Here is a 9,890-nt window from a genome sequence, read left to right as displayed (position 1 = left end):
CTCCTCCCGCTCGGCCCGCCTGGCTGAGACTGAAGCCGGCGGCCGCTGCAGCTCCAGTTCGGTCCCCGGGTCACGTCATGCCGTTGCCATGCTACAGAGGGTGGATGAAAGGTAGAGGAAGGACAGGGATCGCGGAGGCTTCTGGGGATTGTAGTTTCGTAGGCTTATAGGTTAAAGACCAGCGGTTGCTTCTCTAGCTTGATGTTCCCACGTGGAGCGCATCGCCCTGGTCTGGGTTGCCCGACCCTATGACGTCACTTGACAGCCTTGGGAGTTCGGAGGCGGGGCTTGCTCAGTCCCAGGGCTGGAGAGAGCTGGACCTTCGGACCGATGCTTCCCAGCTCAGGCCCCCTCGTAGCTCGGTTCAGCGCCTTCGCTCCGCCGGCTCCGTTATTCACCTTGCCGCGCTTTGGCTAGCCCGATGCGGGGGTGCAGTGGCGTGTGTCGAATGGGGCGGTGTCCTTGAGAAGCTAGGGCTCCCTCGTGCGCCCCTGACGGCCGTGGGCTGCCGCCTCCGCGGCGAGCCCCCGCTGCGACGTCAGCGCCGGGCGAGGCGGAGCTCCCGCTTCGTGCGGTTCAGCCGAGGTGTTCCCCGGCGGAGATAGCCTCGCCCCCTCCCTCCCCCTAACCTGGGGCTGTTCAGCCCTTTCCTTATCAGTCTCTGTGTGTCCCGGGCTCAAGGAAAAGGTCCCAGGGCGCCCCTTTCCCTACTGCTTACGTACTCCGAAAACTAGGGAGGCTCCCCTAACCGTCCCGGTCCCCCTGCGGTCTGTGCCGGGGAGGGGAGAAAACCCAAGCGCTGCGATCTCACCCCTTCGTCTAGCTTCGTGGTGTTTCCATCGCTGTAAGTCCCATAGGCAGGAAAACCAAGGGGTGCAGCTCCCAAAACGCTTCTCCACCCCTCCAACCCCAAATCGGACATAAAAAATGAATGATAAGCTGGTAAATGGGAAGGGGTTCCCCGCCTCCAGCGGGGGAGCGCTGTGGCGAAGCCCTCATGATCCGGGAGTTGGTGGGGTTGGTTCAGCCGCAGCCAGTTTTGCTCCTCTGACCAGTCTTGGCTCGTCCACCTCTCGTGAATGTGTAGCCAGCCACACAGTCCTCACCCCCTCGGGAAATCATTCTCACTCTCAGTCCTGTACGAATGAACCAAAAAGGATTTAAGCACTGACCACCTGGAAAGGACCCTGTCATCCGAAGGTGGAGACATAGCAATGGGGCAGTGGATGGGACCCAATCATCACAGTTACCCCCTGCTAAGAAGATAGCCAGAGACAAGCAGTATCTGATCTCCAGTAGCTCACGTTTTTAAAATAAGATTGTGGTGTTTGGGTTTTTTTTTACATCACCATAATTTTCCCCAGTACCCTTCCCCCTTCACCTCCCAGACAGCTATCCCATATAACAATATTCTAAAAGAAAAGAAGGAAAAATTAGCACAGCTGATCAATCCATCAGAAAAAGTCTGAGAATATGTGTAACGTACCACGCGCATGGAGCTCCTGCCCCTGCAAAGGACTGGGTGAGGATATTTCCTCCTATCTCTTCTTTGGAGCCATGCTGGTTCTTCATAATTTCGCAGCATTCACTTTTGATTTTTTTAAAGGTTCTTTCTAGTTATATGGTTGTAGTTACTGTGTGTGTGTGTGTGTGTATGTATGTATGTATGTAGGCTGTGCTTACCTCACTCTGTATCAGCTGATGTAGCTCTTTTTCATATTCTCTGTGTTCAGCATTTACAGCACAGTAATATTCCATTATATTCGTGTACCACGATGTGTTTAGCCATTCTTCAGTCTATGGGCATCTTTTTTGCTTTCAGTTCCTTGCTATCACAAAAAATGCTGCTATGAATATTTTAGTGTGTTGTGTACAGGGACTTTTTTTCTTATCCATGGCCTTCTTGAAGTATAAACCTGGTAGTGGAATCTCTGGGTCCAAGGGTATGGACATTTCAGTCTTTTTATTTGAAAAATCCCAAACTGGGTTCATATTCTGATTGGGATAGAGAATGTATGTAGATTTCAGCTACAGGTCCCATGGCAAACCCCACTGATCCTTGAAGTATACTGCTGAGGCAGATGTTAATGTATCTTTAGTGTCATTTCCATTGATAAAACTATATTTCTATGTCCATTTCTGATGTTGAACTCTTTGACGATGCTAAGGACCTTGGTGGTGAGAACTTCCTTTTCTGGGTCTTTAGTAGCTATAACTGCTGAGAGGCAAGGGGTGCAGCAACTACCGGATTAGATATCTGGAGGGATTGCTCTCCTGGATAATGACTGGGGGAGAGGGGAGTTGGTTGTTGGGGTGAAAGCAGGGCTAATGACCTGGGAGGGAGCCACTATTCTTCCCAGTGTTCTTGTGCTTACCTGCCCATTGATAGTTGATTTGGTATTAGTGGTAGTGATGGTAGACCCTTTCTCCACAGGGTTTACTTCCCTAGATAATGGTTGCAAGGGCCAGACTAGAAGCAGGGCTAGTGGCCTGGGGGAACACTGCTATTCCCAGGACTCTTGGGCACTAAGTCCCAGGCTGTCCCCCGCAAAAGCCATAGGAAATTGGGGAAATCTGGATAATGTCTGCCTACCCATAGGAAGATACTTCTGGCTCACCAAGTTTCCATAACAATATCTAAGGAGGAGAGGGGATCTATGCCCTAATAGAAGGAAAACCTTCTTAGCCAAAAAATTTTTAGTTCCCTATAAAATCAGCTGAGGACTACTTGAAATCTGTAAATATATGTTACAATCATCAAAATAAATATTATTTAAAATAACAAGAGTGATTTTCTCAATAACTCAGGTAATCATCGCATAGGAACATCTATATCAGGTCCATATCACCACTACCCGAACAATGTAATTGTTTAGTGGCTAAATGTCTCAGTTTACATGCAGGATGTCCCAATCCCTTTTTTTGTTCTTGGCATATAGGAATGCTCATATATCCACAAGTAAGGTCACTCAGTGATTTAGCAATAACAGCATAATTCTTTTTTTAGCTTTAAATATTTTATCTTTTCCAATTACATATAAACAATTTTTAACATTCATTTTTTAAAATTTTGAGTTCCAAATTCTCTCCCTCCCTTCACCCTTTCCCCCTCATGGAGAAGGTAAGCGATTTAATATGTTATACATGTGCAAAACATATTTCCATGTTGGTCATGTCATGAAAGAAAACAGACAAAACAGTGGAAAAAATAAAGAAAGTAAAAAAAAATAGTATGCTTCAATCTACATTCTGACTCCAAAAGTTCTTTCTCTGGAGGTGGTTACATTTTTCATCATAAGGCCTTCAGAATTGTCTTGGATCTTTGTATTGTTGGGAATAGCTAAGGCATTCACAGCTGATCCTCATATAATATTGCTGTTACCATGTACGATGTTCTCCTGGTTCTAATCTCTTCACTTTGCATCACTTCATGTAAGTCTGTGTTTTTTCTGAAAACATCCTGCTCATCCTTTCTTACAGCACAATGGTGTTCCATCATAATCGTATACTACAACTTGTTCAGTTATTCCCCAATTGATAAACATCCCCTCAACATTCAATTCTTTGCCACCACAAAAAGAAAATGGTGGCATAGTTCTTAACAAATTTGTGATAATAGCCACAAAATCCTAGAAAAGCCCAGAGTTCGAGCTGGCCAATCCAAGAGGACTTGTATGTCCTCTGGGCCAGTGATCATGCATTGCTATGATTCTGATGTGATCCACATAATTAAGAGAGATTCTGAAAGATTATTCTTCTTGTTCAGTCATGTCTGACTTTTCATGATCCCATGGACCATAGCACAACAGACCTTTCTATCCTCCACTATCTTTCAAAACCTGTCCATGTTCATGTTTGTTGTTTCCATGACACCATCTATCCATCTCATTCTCTGCAGTCCCCTTTTCCTTTTGCCTTCAATCTTTCCCAACATCAGGGTCTTTTCCAACCAGCCCAGTCTTCTCATTATGTAGCCAAAGTATTTAAGCTGCGGCTTCAGTACTTGATCTTCCAGTGAATGCCCTAAATTAATTTCTGTAAGTATTGACTGATTTGACCTCCAAGGGACTGTTAAAAGTCTACTTCAGCACCACAATTCAAAAGCAACAATTCTGTGGTGCTCAGCTTTCCTTCTAAGGAGCAAGCATCCTTTAATTTCATGGCTGTAATCACTGTCTGCAGTGACCTTTGAGCCCCAGAGTGTAAAATCCGACACTGCTGCCATTTCTAATCCTTCCATTTGCCAGGAAGCGATGGGACCAGTTGCCACAATCTTAGGGGGTTTTTTATATTAAGCTTCAAACCACCTTTTATACTCTGTTCTTTCACCGTCATCAAAAGGCTTCTCAAGAATGATGATCAGGATGCTCTCAGAAAAACCTGGAAAGACCTACAGAAGCTGATGCAAAGTAATATGTGCTGTGTATAAAGTAACAGCAATATTGTGCAATGATCAGCTGTGAATGACTTAGCTATTCTCAGCAATACAGTGTTCCAAGACAACTCTGAAGACTTAGGATGAAAAATGCTATCTGTCCCCAGAAGTCCTCAGATGCTATCTGTCCCCAGAAAGAACTGATGATATCCGAATACAGATTGAAGCATACTTTTTTTTTTTTTGCTTTCTTTACTTTTCTTCAGGGTTTTTTTTTTTTGGTGTTTGTTGTCTTTCACAACATGACTAATATGGAAATTTTTTATAAAAGACTTCTGAAGAGGACAACTACAAGTGGCTCCAATACTAATGAAGTGACTTCTGAAAGGAGGCTCAGCTCTTGGTTGCATCTGGTGACTAAAGGAAAGTCTGATGCTGCAAAGATCAATATTGCATGGGAACCTGGAATTGTAAGATACGTGAACCAAGGAAACTAGCTATGATCAAACAGACAGTGGAAAGATTAAACATTAACATCTTGGGTGTCAGTGTACTTAAATGGATAGAAATGGGTGAATTTAATTCAAATGATCACTAAGTATACTACTGTGGGCAAGAATCCTTTAGAAGAAATGGAATAGCCCTCATAATAAAAGGGTAAGAAAAGCAGTACTGAGGTATAATCTCAAAAATGAACAAATAATACCTGTTCAAATCCAAGGCAAACTATTTAACATCAAACCAATACAAGTCTGTGCTCCAGCCACTGATGCCAAAGAGGCCAAAGTTGATCAGTATTATGAAGACTTGCAACACCTTCTAGAAATAACATCAGAAAAGAGATATCACATTCATCATAAGAGATGGGAATGCTACAGTAGGAGATCAAAAGATAATTGAAATAAAAGGTAAGTTTGGCCTTGGAGTACAAAATGAAACCGGGAAGACACCATAATAGTTTTGCGCATCTTATTTAATCCCCCTCCCCCCATTACATGTAAAAACAATTTTAACTTTTTTTTTGTTCATATTTTGAGTTCCAAATTCTGTCCTTTCCCCCACCCCATTGAGAAGGGAAGCAATTAGATGTAGGTTATACATGTATAGTCATATAAAATACATTTCCATACAAGTTATTCTGTGAAAGAAAATACAGACACAAAAAAAGAAAAATTAAGAAAGTAAAGAAAAAGTATCTTTGATCTGAATTCAGGCTCTAAGTTTTTTCTTTGGAGATGGACAGCACCTTGGATCATTGTATTTCTGAGAATAGCTAAGTTATTCATAGTAGACCATCATATAATGTTGCTGTGTACAATGTTCTCCTGGTTCTGCTCATTTCAATTTGCATCCCTTCATGTAAGTTTTTCCTTTTCTGAGAGCACCCTGCTTATCACTTCTGAAAGCACAATAGCATTCCATTACAATAATATGCAACTTGTTCAGCCATTCCCCAACTGATGGATATCCCCTCAATTTCCAATTCTTTGCCACCACTAAAAGAGCTACTATAAATATTTTTGTACACATAGGTCCTTTTCCTTTTCATTTCTTATCTCTTTGGGATACAGACCTGGTAGTAGTATTGCCTGGTCAAAGGATATGAAAGTTTTATAGCCCTGTGGGCACAGTTCCATAATGCTCTCCAGAATGGTTGAATCAGTATACAACTTTACTAATAGTACATCAGTGTTTTTTCCCTCTAATATTTGTCATTTTTCTTTTCTGTCATATTAGCAATTCTGATAGGTATGAAGTGGTAATACAGAGTTGTTTTAATTTGCATTTCTCTCATCAATAATGATTTAGAGCATTTTTTTCCCATATGAATATAGTTAGCTTTAATTACAATGTCTGAAAACTGCCTGTTCATATCTTTTGACCATTTATCAATTGAGGAATGGCTCTAATTTCTATAAATTTGTCTCAGTTTCCTATAGGTTTGAGAAATGAAGTCTTTATCAGAGAAACTCACTGTAAGTTTTTTTCACAGTAGTATTTCGTTCCATCTTATTTCCCTCATTTATCGTTCCTTCTCTCTCTCTCTTTTTACCCTGTCCATTCTCAAAAGTATTTTGCTTCTGACTTTTCTGTCTCCCAAACTGCCCTCCCTTCTATCAGCTCCTTCCCCCACACCCCCTGCCATTCTCCTGTCCTCTTCCCTTTCTTCTTTCCTATATGGTAAGATAGATTTCTGCACTCAGCTGAGTGTATATATTATTCCCTCATTGAGCCAATTCTGATGACAGTAATGCTCATGTATTCACCTCTCCACTCCCCCCATTTTCCAAACTACTATAAAATCTTCTTCAGGCCTCTTTTATGTCAGATAATTTATTCTGTTCTACCTCTCCTTTTCCCCTTAGCCCAGAGTCTTCTTCCTCATCTCTTAATTTCTTTTTAGTTAATTATACGATCACATTCAACTCACACATCTGCTTTCTGTCTGTGTATACTCCTTCTAACTGCCCTAATAATGGGCAAGTTTTTAGGAGTTATAAATATTATTTTCCCATGTAGGAATACAGTTTAGCCTAATTGAATCCCTTATGATTTCTCTTTCCTGTTTGCCTTTTTATGATTTTTGTGTATCTTGCATTTGAAAGTCAGATTTTCCATTCAGCTCTTTTTCTTTTCATCAGGAATGCTTGAAAATTCTCTATTTCATTGAATTTCCATTTTTTTCCCCTGAAGAATTATACTCCGTTTTGATGAGTAGGTGATTCTTGGTTGTAATCCTAGCTCTTTTGCCTTATGGTATATCATACACCAAGCCCTCTAATCCTTTTAAGTACAAGTTGTTAAATCTTGTGTTATCCTGGCTGTGTTTTCACAATATTTGAATTATTTATTTTTGGCTGTTTACAGTATTTTATCCTTGATCTGGGAGGTCTGGAATTTGGCTGTAGTATTCCTGGGAATTTTCATTTTGGGATCTCTTTCAGGAGGTGATCAGTGGATTCCTTTAATTTCTATTTTACCCTCTGGTTCTAGAATATGAGGCAGTTTTTCTTGATAATTTCTTGAAAGATAATGTCCAGGCTCTTTTTTGATTATGACTTGCAAGTAATCCAATGACTCTTAAATGATCTCTCATGGATCTATTTTCCAGGTCAATTGTTTTTTCCAAAAAGACATTTTACATTTTCTTCTGTTTTTTTCATCTTTTAAATTTTGTTTGGTTGTTTCTTGATGTCTCATAAAGTCATTAGTTTCCACTTGACCAATTCTAATATTTAAGGGGTTATTTTCTTCAGTAAGCTTTTGTATCTCCTTTTCCACTTGGCCAATTCTACTTTTTAAGGAGTTCTCTTCAGTGAATTTTTGTCTGTCTTTTTCCATTTGGCCAATTCTGCTTTTCAAGGCATTCTTCTCTTCATTGAATTTTTGTGTCTGGTTTACCATTTGGCCTATTCTGGTTTTTAAGGTGTTATGTTCTTCAGTATTATTTTGTGCCTCCTTTATCAAGCTGTGGACTGTTTTTTCATGATTTTCTTGCACCACTTTTGTTTTTCTTCCCAGTTTTTCCTGTACCTCTCTTACTTGATTTTTAAAATCCTTTTTTGAGCTCTTCTGTGACTTGAGACCAATTCATATCTTCCTTGGAGGCTTTGTATGCAGGAATTTTTACTTTGTTGTCTTCTCCTTAGTGTGTTTTTTGATCTTCCTCATTACCATAGTAACTTTGTCTGGGCACATGCCTTTGGGCAACAGCCATGAGAAGTTTGGTTCACTCATGTGATAGAATCACTGCAGCATATTAAAATTCAGCATATTAGCATACCATCTTGGAAAAGCCAAAACTTACAGGTTCCCAGCTGCATAAAAGTCCTAAAGGCATGTGGCTCCTAGACTGAGAAGATTCCAAACTTGGGCTTAAAACACGCTTCTGTAGAGGATCTAGGCTCAGTCTTACTGATAGGCAGAAGAAGCTTTTTCTCACTTAAGGATGCCTCTGTATTTTTCTTCTGGTAGGCTGTCTCTACTCAGTAAGATTTCTACTCTTTTATTTTTTTTTAACAAATGATTTTAATGTACACATTTACACTTGTATTAATCCTACATCTACTTCCACCATGTATGCAAGGTAACTTAATCATAGAATGTTAGAGCTGGAAGGGACTGGCTTATCTTGTCCAATTCACCCATTTTTACAAGTGGTGAATCTAGAGAGGATCTAGTGTCCCAAAGCTGGTCAGTGGGAAAGCTGAAATTCAAATGCAAGTATTTTGACTGAAAACTCAATGTTCTTTCTACTAAATCATGTTACCTCTCATTTATATTATTTCTTATTTACATTCAAAAACTAAATAGCCTTCAACAAGACATGACTAAGATGGGCAGTGCTTGTTAATAAACAGCACAGGGCAGAGTCCAAAACATTTTTCTAGGCTCTGACATTTTCACATCTCAGGAAGCAGCTTTTATTGAATTCTTCATTTCAGTATCTTATTTGAGAAACGGCAACACACAAGACCCTAAAAAGATCTTCCCAAGTGTGCTGTACTTCCCATATTTAAATCATAACTCTTGGATTGTAAAGACTGAATGATAAATAGGTCTATTTTCTACCCAGAATAGAGAGGTTTAGTTAACAAATTCACCTCCCCCCAACTTCTTAATAGTGTAACTTACATTAATGGTGTTTTGAAACTTTAGAAAAATTTAATATTCTTGGAATTCATATTTGTGGAAACTACTAATATTTACTCCATTATAAAATTCTGTCTTATCACTCCACAGAGATGACCTATATTTGTTGCAGCACAGAGAATATGAAGATGCTTATTTTCTCATTCAGATCAGACACAAGCCTCTTCACTTCCTTCCAAATGGATCAGACCACACTTTTAATCCTGGTGGCTGCACATCTGCTTGGACAATTCCAGCCCGATTTATAGCTTTGTTCCAGCTTGTACTCCTCAGTCCGCATCAGGGGCCGGCAATAAATAAATGGGATAGAGGCGGCTCCCAAAAGGAAGGCGAAGCCGCCAAAAAAGCAGGTTGCAAGACACGACCCGACCTGAGCGCGGGACGCCAGGCACAACGATTCAGAAACCCTGGGCTGAGCTCGCCACACACACGCGAGGCGCCAGCGATTTCTACTCTTTTAAATCATATTTTATAGTTTCCCAATCGCATGTGAAAACAATTTTTAATATTTGTTTCTTAAAATTTTTACTTCCAAATTCTCTCTCTGTCTGTCTCTCTCTCTCCACACTCCCTTCCTTGGAATGGTAAAGAATTTTAGAGATGTAATACATATACAATCATGGAAAACATATTTCCATATTAGTCATGTTGTACAAGAAAATACGGATTCCCCCCCTCCCCTGCAAAAAAAAACCATGGGGAAAAAAAAGAAAGTGAAAAATAGTATCCTTCAATATACATTCAGGCTTCATCAGTTCTTTCTTTGGAGGTGGATAGTATTTTTTAATCATAAGTTCTTTGGAATTGTCTTGAATCTTTGTATTGCCCAGAAGAGTAAAATTATTCATAAGTGACCATCGTA

General features: G+C 40.4%; 1 long non-coding RNA gene across 1 annotated transcript; it reads left to right on the top strand.

Annotated features, from left to right (window-relative positions):
- Positions 1–6,303: 6,303 nt before the first annotated feature.
- On the top strand, positions 6,304–9,890 carry LOC140534240 (uncharacterized). Its single transcript, XR_011977220.1, has 2 exons — positions 6,304–6,351; positions 9,119–9,890. It is a non-coding gene; the product is annotated as an uncharacterized lncRNA (long non-coding RNA).

This window comes from Notamacropus eugenii, chromosome 3, assembly GCF_028372415.1.
Source record: "Notamacropus eugenii isolate mMacEug1 chromosome 3, mMacEug1.pri_v2, whole genome shotgun sequence".
NCBI classification, from domain to species: Eukaryota; Metazoa; Chordata; class Mammalia; order Diprotodontia; family Macropodidae; genus Notamacropus; species Notamacropus eugenii.
Note: the sequence above shows the minus strand (reverse complement) of the source record. Positions and strands in the feature narration are given on the sequence as shown.